Genomic DNA, 15,240 nt, shown 5'->3' with positions numbered 1-15,240 from the left:
CGACAAAATATTAAATAGGCATCACACCTTTATAATCTTTATAAGTTTGATCAATGTCTCATGATTATTTTGGTTGTTATTGCGACTGTAAATTGTTAATTAATAATTGAATTGTTGCTAAAATATTCGTTTCATTTTCACCGGCTTCTGAATTTATAATCTATACCAAGAAAGCTTTTATTTCACTACGCTATATAATTACTAATAAATAATTACTGGCCCAAAAAAATTATTTGAAAATTCGAGATTTTGTTGGGAAAACCCACATTTTTTGAGGAAAATTTTCGTCGGAGCTAATCGGGAAAAACATGCCTCTATGTAGAATTAAATTGGGGTGAATTTTTATTTAAGTGTTTTTGGTGTAAAGTTAAAATCTTCGGAGTTATAGTGCAATAATTGAAAAAAATACGATTTGTCGGCGCCATTTTGTTTATAAAAAAAGTAGCACACTATCTGCGGACTTTGCATACCAATATTAATAATATATAGGATCTTATAATTCGATTCCAGCAATAAAATTGCTGGTAAATAACCTTTCTTTGTACTTTACTAATTAGACCAGCGTATTATAACTATTTTTTTTTTCAAAATTTAAAGATTATGCAAAAAAAAGAATTATATTTTGTCGATAAAATATTAAATAAGCATCTCATCTTTATAATCTTTATAAGTTTGATCAGTGTATCATGATTATTTTGGTTATTATTGCGATCGTAAATTGTTAAATAACAATTGAATTGTTGCTAAAATATTCGTTTAATTTTCACCGGCTTCTGGAATTACACTATATACCAAGAAAGCTTTGATGTCACTAAGTTATTTAATTATTGATTAATAATTACTTACCTAGAACTTTATTTGAAAATTAGAGTTATTGTTAGGAAAAGCCGCATTTTCCGAGGAAAATTTTCGTCAGAGCAAATCGTGAAAAACATATCTCTATGCAGAATTTAATTGCGGTGAATTTTTATTTGGGTGTTTTTGTTGTAAAGTTAAAATCTTCGAAGTTATAGAGCAATAATTGAAAAAAATACGATTTGTCGGCGCCATTTTGTTTATAAAAAAAGTAGCACACTATCTGCGGACTTTGCATACCTATATTATTAATATGGAGGATCTTATAATTCGATTCCAGCAATAAAATTGCTGGTAAATAACTTTTCCATGAATTTTGCTAATTAGCCCAGAGTACTACCACTGGTATAGTCCATCAAGTCCATCAAGCTATCTAAGAGACTCATTAATATTCTGCGATAGGGGTGTAAAATTCCATAGGTAAACATGGGATCTACCTGTTTTATGAAATGATCCCTTGTTTATATAATTTCAGATCTCGACCAATTTCACATTTTTATTAATTATTTAAATACTGTACCTTTATATTATTATGTAGTACGAAAACGTTCCAATGACTTACCTAAAACAAAAAAAATTAATTATTTATGCATTAATTACTGAGCACCTATTTGTAGTCTCAATTTGTAAACAATTACAGTTTAAGTTTTTTGATATGCATTATTACGCCAGTCAATGAGAGCAAGAGCAGGATATTACCTCGGAATTCTATCCTACTGAATGGATTTTAATGAAATTTTGGGCCTAGCCTCTACTTATCTCCTAATTCAAAGTCTACCCTATATACTATGGCGCTTTTATCTTAGGGGCGATTACTCCCCTTCTCGTGGAGGAAACTTTTCTACCATATCCACCTATCTAATGCACTTTACAGAATTGAAATCGTTTAAACAGCCTCAGCAATGTTTTAAAGTTATAAACAATTTTTTGCCTTATAAACAAATTGGTGCTGTGTTCAGGAGGGGGTGCTACGGGCTTCTTTATTTAGATGGACTTACCCAAGTTTTTTTATGTAGTTTGACCCGTATAACACGAATTTTTTGGGTAACAGTTGATCCGGATGTCGATAAGATTGTTATAAAAAAAAAAACTTGAGGAATTACATAAAAAAATAAAACATTTTTTGTATTTCTTGGGTAATTCTAAGCAAAAAATGTTCTTACAAGTTTATTCGTAGGATGCATAGTTTTCGAGATAAAAGCGGTGGAACTTTCAAAAAATCGAGAAATTGCAATTTTTGAACGCGAATAACGTTTGATTAAAAAATAAAATAGCAATTCTGCTGACAGCATTTGAAAGTTTAAGTCAAATTATACCGGTTTTAATTATTTACATTGCTAAAAGTTAATTTTTTTATCATTAAACAAAGCTATTTGTTTATAAGCCAAAAAATTGTTTATAAATTTAAAACATTGCTGAGGCCCCTTAAATAATCCGATTTTAATTCTGTAAAGTGTATTAGATAGGTAGAGTACCTCTTTATATGTAAAAAAATAGCAAACTTCTAAATGGTCCACTTTTTGTTCAGAACGATTTTAAAAAAATTGAACTTTTTTAAAAACATTTAGATTGCAAATTTATTATGCAAAATTTATTAGGTCAATTAATGAAATTTGGTACACGATTTAAGTATATTACAAATAATTTCCTAAGCGAATTACTAAGGTTCTAAGTGCCACCAAAGTGGTTAAAAATATTGAATAACAACAGACTTATTTTGCCCCCTTATTTTGTATTTATTGCTATATTGCAGAAAAGGTAATACCTTAAGACATTTTTTACCAGTCGTATATCATACAAAATTCAATTGTCTTTATTTTATTTCTGTACGACTTTGTTCCAAAACGAATCGTTTTAAAGTTATAAGCAAAGAAAGCAGAAAAAATCGATGTTTTTCGAAATTTTTAAATATTTTAATTTTTTATTAATGTTCCGGGCATATTTGAGAAGGAGCATAAGTCAATTATTATTACTGAAGGTGTCACCTAACTTTATCTGCAAATATCCGAATGCCACCTCTCACATCCAAAAATGGACGTTTTTTCGCAGATCCTTACTGGTCTAATATGACACTTTAAAACGTCGCATTCGGAAAAGATATCCTATTGCTCCGCTACTGGGGGGCTAAGGAAGGCAGCACAAAAATTTCATTTCACATGCATATTATGCAGTCCGTGAGTATATAAGATATAATTTCTATTACAATAAATTGTGGTTTAATCGCATATAATATAATACTTAAATATAAAAAGAGAGTAACGACAATAGAAAAACCAACATACCATACACGTAATATGTATTAGTTGATAAAAAAGTTCCTATTTTAGGTTATACATATTAGCCTACCCATATTTTAGTTGTAATCATTAAAATTTATATTGCTATAAATATACACTTGTCAGCTATAGTAAACAATCGATAAAAATAAACAATACTTTATCTTCTAGACAAGACACAGAAGCGATGCAATAATATAAACATCGAGAGTGATTTCAAATAACCTTGTTCACAGTGCACTTGATCTGATTTCTATTTTTCGTTGTTTCTTCCGTCGTCTGTTATTGTGACGACCTCATTTGCTTTCACAATATTTTACAACCTAGACAGATTGATCCGAAAGTTGTTACATTAGAATGTGTTCCTGTCAGTGGTTTTTAGCTTGATTAATCCGTAAGCCGGCTATTTGATACTAAAGTCCTTTGTAACAGTGCACAAAATATAAATTTAACATATAAATTTAATATTGTTTATGTTTATGTCATATTATTGAAATTTATGTCATTTGTATTCAGATTCGGTTTCTTTAGAGAATCTTGTTTAAAAATGTTCCCTTGAAACTTTAAACATATCGGAAGGGTGTCAGGTGAAATTTTTGGGCAGACATTTTTTAAACAAATTCAAAAATCAAGTAATCGGGACGCATATTTACAGATGCTCCTATACTACGGCACCAGAGTGCTGAAATTGGTTAACCTTTAAAATACATTATTACGCTACAAACACTCATTGATTTAGGCACCTATTAAATTATAGTCCAGAGAAGTAAGGTTTTTGTCGGGACACTTGAGCAGCCAGGTTGCAAATGGATTTTTTGGGTATTATATACCTAATACATTATAAATACAAAAATGCCCGTCACAGTTCGGACGAGAAACTTAGTTATTAACAAATAAGTTTCAAAAATGTAAAGTAATTAAATATCTTATTTATAATATTCTTCTTTTTGCAGATGAGCCAAGGTTTAAAATGGCACTTTTTGAATTTTGGTCCGATCCTTTTTTCTTTCGGAACGTGTAAAATAAGACTAAAATTTTAAAAATAAAAAATGTGCTATAACTTTTGCGAAAATGGCCTTAAGACTTTCATATTGCACAAAAAGTTGAGTCAAACATTCCATATAATGCACAAAAAATTTTAAGACGATTCGTCAATTAGTTTAAATTTTATTCAATTTGTTTATCGCAAAGAGATTTTTTTTCGCAATGTTATTGTTCAGAAAATAATAATGATATAGCAATTCTGTGGAAATCACATGCAAGAATAATAGTTATGTTTTTAACGTATTGAAAAAAATCATTAAAAAGTCGTTTTAATCACTCCGAAAAAAGTTTAGTAAAATAGAGTCATTTTTGGCTTCTAAACAATTTGAATAACTTTGTTAATATTGACTATAGAGTAAATCTACTTTAGGATTTCAAAAGCTGGTATTTTTATACGAATTTTCAGAAAAAAACTTTTTGCCTAGGTTAATTAGGTTCAAAGTTAGCCACTTTTATTATTTAATTCGCAGTTACTTCTATATAATACATCAAATTCTCCTGTAACAGTGTTAGTTACCATACTACTCCGAAACGGCGTGGCCGATTTTTTATAAAATTTTACACGTTTATCCTGTAGGACGTTGAAGAGGTTTTAATCTATTTTTTATACCCATAAGTTATAAGGGGGGTTGCCCCCCTGACATTTTTTTTATTTTTTTGGACAAAATTATCTACCTTAATTTTATATGATGTAGAATTAAAAAATACATAAACCCTTAATTTTCACTCTTCTATCACCAACCCCTATTTGTTAATAGTCATCTATATATTTACATCTATAAAATTCTCCTGTCACAGTGTTAGTTTCCATACTCCTCCGAGACCGCTTGACCGATTTTTATGAAATTATATAATAATATGTATATTCGGTAGGTCTTAGAATCGGTCGTAATATATTTTTCATATACCTGAAGGATAAGGGGAGTTCCCCCTAACATTTTGTAATGTTAGGTGGGGTTGTGTGTACATAACGTACTCTATAAGACTACGAGTACATACAAATTAAAAAAATTATGATCAAAATCCATCAAGAAGTTCCAGCGATATTAATCGCAGCATATGTTTGCAGAATCAGTTTCATTTTTTGAGTGCACGTATTTTAGTAATTCCCCTCCACCGACCACGAATTAATTCCGTTCGAACGCCATTTTTAAAGCTTTACTAACCACTCTGTTGAGGTTCAAAATTTACTCAAACTTTTACACATAACCTATATATCTTCAACTTCAAAATGGCTCTAGTTAGGTTGCGTAATTGTTATAAACAAAGTAGCCGTCAATTTAATAAAAAAAGTGGCTAACTTTGACCGTAGTTAACCTAGGCGAAAAGTTTTTCTTTGAAAATTCGTATAAAAATACCAGTTTTTCAAATTCCATTGTAGTTTTAGCCTACAGTCAATATTAACAAAGTTATTCAAATTGTTTAGAAGCCAAAAATGACTCTATTTTAGTCAAATGTTTTCTGAGTGATAAAAATGACTTTTTAATGATTTTCTTAAATATTTTGAAAACATGACTATTCTTCTTTCACGTTGTTTTCACAGAATTGCTGTATCGTTATTATTTTCTGAACAATAACATTGCGAAAAAAAAGCTCTTTGGGATAAACAAATTGAATAAAATTTAAACTAATTGACGCATCGTCTTAAAAATTTTTTGTGCATTGTATGGACTACTTGACTCAACTTTTCGTTCAATATGAAAATCCTAAATTCATTTTGGCAAAAGTTATAGCAAATTTTTTATTTTCGAAATTTTAGTTTTATTTTGCAATATCCGAAGCAACAAATAATCGGACCAAAATTAAAAAAACGCTATTTTAAACCTTGGCTCACCGACTAAGAAAAAAATATTATAAATAAGAGATTTAATTACCCTATTTTTACCTGTAGCGATTTAAACGAAAAAACTCTCATTTTCGACCCTTATTTGTTAATAACTAAATTTCTCGTCCAAACTGTGACGGGCGATTTTGTATTTATAATGTATTAGGTATATAGTACCCAAAAAACCCATTTGCAGCCTGGCTGCTCAAGTGTCCCGAACATGGTATATTTTTGCCTTATTTCCCTGGTGTATTATAAGACATCTATTCAATTATGGTACCTAAGTTTTTATTGGAATTAATATTATTGCAAGTATTGTATATTCTAATTTATTGTATTTAAATAGAAATGTCGAAACTGCAATAAACCTAGCATACTTAAGAGTGTTTTTTGACAAAAATTAAAAAAAAAAAACGCCAATGAATGTAAATATTTTTACTTATTTATAAGTACAGATATAATTATGTACTCGTATACAGTGCGTCCATAAAGTAACGCATAAATTCATTATTAGCCAAATAAACAACATTATTAGAAATTACCGAAACAGGTCGATTTTTGATTTTAATTTATGATTTTTTGGCACATACATCATACTACTAGTGACGTCATCCGTCTGGACGTGATGACGTAATCGATGATTTTTTCAATAAGAATAGGGGTCGTTTGAAAGGCAATTAAATTCTTTATTCAGTAATATAAATATTAACATAATTATTTATACAGGGTGTCCAAAAACAATTTTTTAATTAAATTAATTGACACAAAAAGAAGACTTTGCGTAGTTTATTTAATTCAAAATACATTTTACTGCTGTCAGAAAACAGAAATATAATGGTTATTTCAAAAATAAACATTACTTTTTGCTTAAATTCAATGTTTAAGCTACCACCCACCTGAATCTTGACAGTTTGAACATTTAATTTAACACGTTGACGGACAGAACGTCTATAGACGTCTAATTTCGATTGATGTAATGTAACACGACGTCTATAGACGTTGCATTTTCCCTATTCTACTTTGCAAAATACATAATATAGTGTCACAACACTTGCTTATACATTTGACGCACTGTCCGTCAACGTGTTAAGCGAAAAGCAATGTTTATTTGTCAAATAAAAATTTTATTTCTCTTTTATGACAGCAGTAAATTGTATTTTGAACTAAATAAATTACGCACATTCGTCTTTTTGTGTCAATTAATTTAATGTAAAAAAAAATTTGGACACCAAAAGTCGACTTTTTCGGTAATTTCTAATAATGTTGTTTTCTGTTTGTAATTTCTAATAATTTAGCTAATAATCAATTTATGCGATACTTTATGGACGCACTGTATACGAGTAATTTTATCTGTACTTATAAATAAATAAAAATAAAAAATATTTATTTATTTTTTATTCAATGGCGCTTTTTATAATTTTTGTTTTAGTTGTTTCTCGGGTTAGGGTCAAAAAACACATTCTTAAGTATGCTAGGTTTATTGCTGTTTAGTGCGGCAGATTTGTGCAAATATTATAAGAATTGTGCATTTAACGATAGAAGCACATAATTTGGACCACATATACTACACATACAAAGGTTCAAATTTAGATACGAGGCCATTTACCACGCGTAGGGAAACATGTCCGGCTGTATACTTAAACGGTAAAGGAATCCCACAAGGGGACGAAGTCAAATATCTAGGTATGTACTTGGACAGAAGATTAAATTGGAGAAAGCATATATTTACTAAGCGAAAACAACTTACTTACAAGTTAAGAACCATATATTGGCTGTTGGGCAAAAAATCAAAACTATCAACTGAAAATAAAATATTAATCTACAAATCCATCCTAAAACCAGTGTGGACTTATGCGATAGAATTATGGGGAACCGCTGCACATTCCAACATTGAAATCATACAAAGATTTCAGTCCAAAATATTGATATCAATACTAGGAGTTCCATGGTTCATAACCAATGAAGCCATCCATCGGGACGCCGGACTACCATACGTCAAAGATGACATCAAAAAGTGCGCGAAAAAACATACAGAGAAACTTAAAGTGCATCCAAACCTGTTAGCCAAAAATTTAGTGAATAAACCGCGTACTGTTCGTAGGTTAAAACGAAAAGTTCCGTTAGAGTTAAGTGAAAAATAGGTACTAAATTATTGTGTATAAGTTTATGTCAGAAATAGTCAGTGTTGTAGGCTAAGTTTTAAAAAGGGGTGCATCACTGGATGCCTCCCTACATGTCATTCCTAATTATTGTCAGTCCTATTACTTATTGTCTGTTACCTACCTAAACATTTAGGTTAAGATTGTATAGATAGATTGTAATAAATGTGAGGTTAATAAAAAAAAAATAACAATTTTTATTCAATGGCGCTTTTTTATAATTTTTGTTTTAGTTATTTCTTGGGTTAGGGTCAAAAAACACATTCTTAAGTATGCTAGGTTTATTGCTGTTTAGTGCGGCAGATTTGTGCAAATATTATAAGAATTGTGCATTTAACGATAGAAGCACATAATTTGGACCACATATACTACACATACAAAGGTTCAAATTTAGATACGAGGCCATCTCAAATCTTGCATTTTACAAAAATGGCGGGCATTCAAAATGGCGATCATACATATGTGACTAATAGCACGATAACTTTTAAACGAAAAGTCCGACATCAACCAAATTTGGTATATGGGTTATTTTTTTGATGTATAAGATCGAGCTCCTGAACCGGAAGAATCGGTTTACCAAAAGTTGTGTTTTTCCGGAATTTTTATGTAAAAATATGTTGTTTTTTTTTTCAAATCTTTCACCCTGTATGTATAAATTTTTCAAAAAGGTAATAGCGGCATTAAAAAGAGCGTAAAAATATTTTTTAGGAAATATTTTGAACTTTTTAGTTGTGTTAATTACCATGTAATAAATGCATAACTTATCTTCACATGTACCTATGTGCGGCATATGCGTGCAAATATTATAAAAATTCTCATTAAAAATAGTTGATTATAAAAATTATCGTGCATTTAATGGTAGAAGCATATAATTTGGACCACATATACTACACATATAAACTATCAAATTTAGATACGAGGCCATCTCAGATTTTGCCTTCTATAAAAAAGGCGGGCATTTAAATTGGCGACTATACATATGTGACTTAATAGCACGATAGCTTTTGAACGAAAAGTCTGATTTCAATCAAATTTAAGATATAGGTTATCTTTTTGATGTACAAGATCAAGCTCTCTATCCGAAAGAGTCAGTGTACCAGAAGTTTTGATTTTCCTGATTTTTTTGTAAAAATATGTTGTTTATTTTTTCAATTCTTTCACCCTGTATATATTAACTTTTCAAAAAGATAATACCGGCGTTAAAAAGAGTGTAAAAATATTTTTTAGGAAATGTTTTGAACTCTTTAGTTATATTAATTACCATTTAATAAAAATGCATAACGTATCTTCACATGTAGGTACCTATGTGGGGCAGATTCGTGCAAATAATAATATAAAAATTATTGTGCATTTAATGGTAGAAGCATATATTTGGACCACACATACTACAGATACAAAGATTCAAACTTAGATATGAGTCCATCTCAGATTTTGTCTTTTACAAAAATGGCGGGCATTCAAATTGAATCTGTCGTCCATAGGTACATGTGAACATACGTTATGCATTTATTAAATGGTAATTAAAATAAATAAAAAGGTCAAAATATTTCCTAAAACAAATTGTTACCCTCTTTTCAACGGTGGTATCATCTTTTTGAAAAATTTATATGTACAGGGTGAAAGATTTGAAAAGGGAACAACATATTTTTACATATAAAATCAGTAAAAACACAACTTCTGGTAAACTGATTCTTCCAATTCAAGACCTCGATATTACTTATTAAAAAAAGAACTTATATACCAAATTTGGTTGAAATCTGACGCCTCGTTCAAAAGTTATGGTGCTATTAGTCACATATGTATAGTCGCCATTTTTAATGCCCGCCATTTTTGTAACAGAAACAAAAACTGAGTATCCTCGTAATCCTCGTATCTAAATTTGAACGTTTGTATGTGTAGTATATGTGGTCCAAAATATATAGGGTGAGGCAGATAAAGGGCCTATTAGAAATATCTCGAGAACTAAAAACAACTGAATTATGAAAATTAGAATAAGGGGGTTTTGAAGACTGATCTATTTAATGAAAATATTTTCATCTATTTGGTACTTCCGGTTATATCGGAAGTTGCTTATAACTTCGTTTTTTTAAAAAGGACACCCTGTATATTTTTACATTTTTGGATTCCCCTCGATTTTTGCTTTCTTAGAATATAAGGTTTTGTAAGATTATACAGGGTCGGTTAAAAGATAATTACGTTTTCTTATTAATTTCGTAGCAATATTCACACCCTGTAGGATTGTAGTAGTTTGACATAATAAACTCTATTTATGTTCAAATGATTTTTAATATAGTCTACTATTGTGACCAATTTAGTGTAGCTAAATTTTTAATTTTAGTATACAGGGTGGGTCGAAACTCGGAATGAGTATTTTCTGAGTTTTCTTAAATGGAACACCCTATATTTTAGTATTGTAATGAAATGATATTTCATGGTACTTTTTACTTCTTAAGCATTACCTATACCTAACTGCTTTAGTTTGTGCTTAATTGTTAATCGCACCAACAATCTTAACTTCGATGGTATTTTGATACCTCAACCACTATTGGCAATTTTAAGTATCAGTATAGATTAATATGTATTTATTTCCAAAAAATTATTTGTGACTGAATATTTTCACGGTCAACCTAATACAATTTCACCAATTGTGTGTTACAATTAATGTTTGGCTTAAATCACCAATAACTCACAAATTAAAGGAGTTAGGTATAGGGAATGCTTAAGGAATTAAAAGTACCATAAAATAACATTTCATTACAATACTCAAATACAGGGTGTTCCATTTAAAAAAACTCAGAAAATACTCATTCCGAGTTTCGACCAACCCTGTATACTAAAATTAAAAATCTAACTATACCAATAACTCTTAACAATAGTAGACTATATTAAAAATCATCTGAACGTTAATAGAGTTTATTATGCCAATCTACTACAATCCTACAGGGTGTTAATGTTGCTACAAAATTAATAAGAAAACGTAATTATCTTTTAACCTATCCTGTATAATATTACAAAACCTTATATTTTAAGAAAGAAGAAATAGAGGAGAATCCAAAAATGTAAAAATATACAGGGTGTCCCATTTAAAAAAAAAACGAAGTTACAATCAACTTCCGGTATAACCGGAAGTAGCAAAGAGAAGAAAATATTTTCATTAAATAGTTCATACCTCAAAACCCCTGTATTCCAATTTTCAAGATTCTCTTAGCTTTAGTTCTCGAGATATTCCTAATATGCCCTTTATCTGCCTCACCCTGTATACTTATATCATTAAATGCACAATTGTTTCACATATCGGCTGCACTAGTTTAGACATTTCTATTAAAAATTTAGACAGTTCTATAAAAAAAAGTAAAGCAACAAAATGTACTTATGTATCTATAAAAATAATATTAGTACGTATGTTATGAAATAAGCAATTTATGACTATGAATCTGCAATCAATCACAAACAAGTCTGGCTAATTGGCTCTGCCAAAGACATTTTTCAGAAAAGAATAGCTATTTGTATAACAAGGGAGGAAAGTGCTTCTTTTCCTCCCGAGAATGAAGTTTACTGCCCGACGCGTAGCGGAGGGCAGTAATCATTCAAGGGAGGAAAAGGCACTTTACTCCCATGTTATACATATGGTTTTTCCACCTTCCTCAAATAACAAGTCATTTTATCATTTTTACTTAATTTATTTATGTAACTAACCAACAAAATTTATTAGAACTAAAACTAGCAAGTAGGTACAATATAACTGTCAACTGTCAAATATAAGTCAAATTATTAATGTAAACATTGTTAAATCAGAATAACAATTTACTGTTTTTTACCATTCTGCAAAATAGAGAGTGTTTTTAAATAAACGTTAAAATGTATAGATACTTACGTAATAGAAAATAGATATTGTACAGGGCGTCAATAAGTTATATTTCATGAATGAAATACCATGACGTCACTTTTACTTTTCCTCCCTAGGGAGGAAAAATATTTTCCTCCCTAGGGAGGAAAAGTACAACTTTGCTCCCTACAATCAGGTCCGGAAAAGTATACTTTCGGTAGAGGTAGGTGGAAAAAGACATTTCTATTCCTGTTTTTCAATCAATGAATTGAAATATAAATATACAATACTTACAATAATATTAATTGCAATAAAAACTTAGACCACCATAATTTAATAGATATCTTATAATTTAATAGGTGCCGAAATCAATGAGGGTTTGTAGCGTAATAGTGTATAATCAAAGGCTAATCGATTTCAGCACTCTGGTGCCGTAGTATAGAAACATCTGTAAATATGCAATCGGGACTTATTTCAATTTAGACCGTTGTGTTTTAATTGTTAATCATGCGCGTCAACTCGACTTCTAAGTCGTTGCACTATATGGTGCGTTTCTGTCACACTATATGATTGGCGTATTTAATTAGAATATTGGCAATAATTAATTGAATAAATAAATACATTATTAAAAAAACTATTTGAATAATATGAAATATAAAATTTTAATAGATGTCAAGGATTTGTAGGGAATTTTTCGGATAAGTGAGAAAAAATATAATACGAATAATATGCATAAGTGCGACTGAAGCTCACCCTATAGTGCGACGTTTCGATTTCCATTTCGGGAATAAAAATTATTTCGTCAAATTAACTTAATTTAAAAGCAAAATTGTGGCTTATTTCCACCAAAAATACTAAATTGCATTAAGGGGATAGGCGCAAAAATTTCGGCTCCAATGCTTTTAAATGCATTCATTTTTTTTTCGAATCCTGAGAAAACTAATAAGTATTTTTAAAAATGTAAACGAAGTATGAAAGATTACGTTATTACCGAGGGCCGCAAGTCCTTGAAAACTTCGATAATGGTAATTTTAATAAGTTACAGGGGTGAAAAAAAAAGAGAAAATTTAGTATGATTTTTAATTTGAGACATCTCATTCACAAGAAACTTTTTGTTTATTGTAGACTTTCGGTCCTTATAATAATGTAACCTTTCATTCAGCATTTAAAATTTTTCAAAATAGTTATTTATGATATAAGTGTTAAAAGTACACGTTTAAAGCACGCATGTGAAAGTTTGCAGAATGAGCGATAGCGAGTTTTGCAATTCACATGAGTGCCTTAAAAATGTACTTTTTAACACGCATATCATACAATATTTTTTCTACAAACGTAATTACAGGACAATATCTACAAAACTTTTACTTGAACTTGACTGAGATTCCATTTTTATATTTTTTTGACATTACATCAAAATTGCCTATACGGTCAATACGAACTGCAGTGCCTTAAAAATATTTTAAAGCACTAGTGCCTTAAAGTAGCATTTTTAACGCTCGTATGGAGTGCTAAAAATTGAATTTTTAACACGGTTGTAGAAAAATATTTATTAGTTTTCTCAGGATCCGAAAAAAAATTAATGCATTTAAAAAGCATTTGAAAGTTTGCGCCTACACCATTAGGATGGAACAGGAAAATAACTTCAAAACAATATTAACAAAATAATAACTTTCTTCGGAAGTACGGCCTGTAACGGGATCCAGTACCATAATTTGCGGATAACCAACAATGCCTTATTTAAAAAAAGACTAAAGTCGACTTTACACTACATGATTTATCATGTGATTTGTCATATGATTTTTCCCAGGTCGAGCCGCATGACAATGCTTATGACAAAACGAGCCGTATAAACAATGCAAAATCATATGACAAATCACACAGTGTAAACATGTAAATTTCACTCCATGACCAAATCATATGACAAATCACATGATAAATCATGTAATGTAAAGTCGACTTAAGGCCCGGTACTTTATGTCTCGATTAACAGCCGGTTAGTTAGCCGGCTGTTTATCTGGATCTCTTTAGGGTCTCTTGCGTTGTAATAAATGCTATTACAAGTATTATTATAATTATAAATAAGTATAATAATAATTATAATTGCATTTATTACAACGCAAGAGACCCTAAAGAGGTCCCGATTAAACCCCGGTTAACTAACCGGCTGTTAATCGGACATAAAGTATCGGGCCTTAGTTTTCACTCTAATGGCATATAAAACAACATAATGCTATTCTACACCCCACCAGAATGAAAACAATGGGAACCTTCTCTGGTTACACCGAGGCTTCTACAATTTGCAAGCCATACGGATGCTGAGACTAAGGAAGATGAGGGAATTCTACAATTTACAATTCACGTCCCATCTGCTCAGCGCGGTAAAGTTCCAACGAGAATGGTTCCCTTCATACTCCACACAGAGTAAATGTAAATCAAAAATGAATAACCATTTTCAATTTCGTTGCAAAACGAAAACACAGCCGAACCATATTCTAGTCCAATCAGAGAGTGCTGCAAGCACCCCTACCGGTTTCGAAACTTATTAGTCTCTCATCAGGAGGCACATATGCTGCTCTCCCTGATCCAACCAAAACAAACCCCAGCATGCAGTCCCGGATTGCAACGAACGAAATGGCATAGATGCCCTAGCGGCAACTGCTTGCAAAAAGACTTAAGTTTTCACTCTAATGGCATATAAAACAACATAATGCTATTCTACACGCCACCAGAATGAAAACAATGGGAACCTTCTGTGGTTACACCTCCGAGGCTTCTACAATTTGCAAGCCATACGGATGCTGAGACTAAGGAAGATGAGGGAATTCTACAATTTACAATTCACGTCCCATCTGCTCAGCGCGGTAAACTCGTTGGTATTGCTGCCCATCGGTATTCTCGTTGGAACTTTACCGCGCTGAGCAGATGGGACGTGAATTGTAAATTGTAGAATTCCCTCATCTTCCTTAGTCTCAGCATCCATATGGCTTGCAAATTGTAGAAGCCTCGGAGGTGTAACCAGAGAAGGTTCCCGTTGTTTTCATTCTGGTAGGGTGTAGAATAGCATTATGTTGTTTTATATGCCATTAGAGTGAAAACTTAGACTTTTTGCAAGCAGTTGCCGCTAGGGCATCTAATTTCATTCGTTGCAATCCGGGACTGCATGCTGGGGTTTGTTTTGGTTGGATCAGGGAGAGCAGCATATGTGCCTCCTGATGAGAGACTAATAAGTTTCGAAACCGGTAGGGGTGCTTGCAG

Source organism: Diabrotica virgifera, chromosome 5, assembly GCF_917563875.1.
Source record: "Diabrotica virgifera virgifera chromosome 5, PGI_DIABVI_V3a".
NCBI lineage: Eukaryota > Metazoa > Arthropoda > Insecta > Coleoptera > Chrysomelidae > Diabrotica > Diabrotica virgifera.
The sequence above is the reverse complement of the archived record's forward strand: the minus strand, read 5'-3'. Positions refer to the sequence as shown.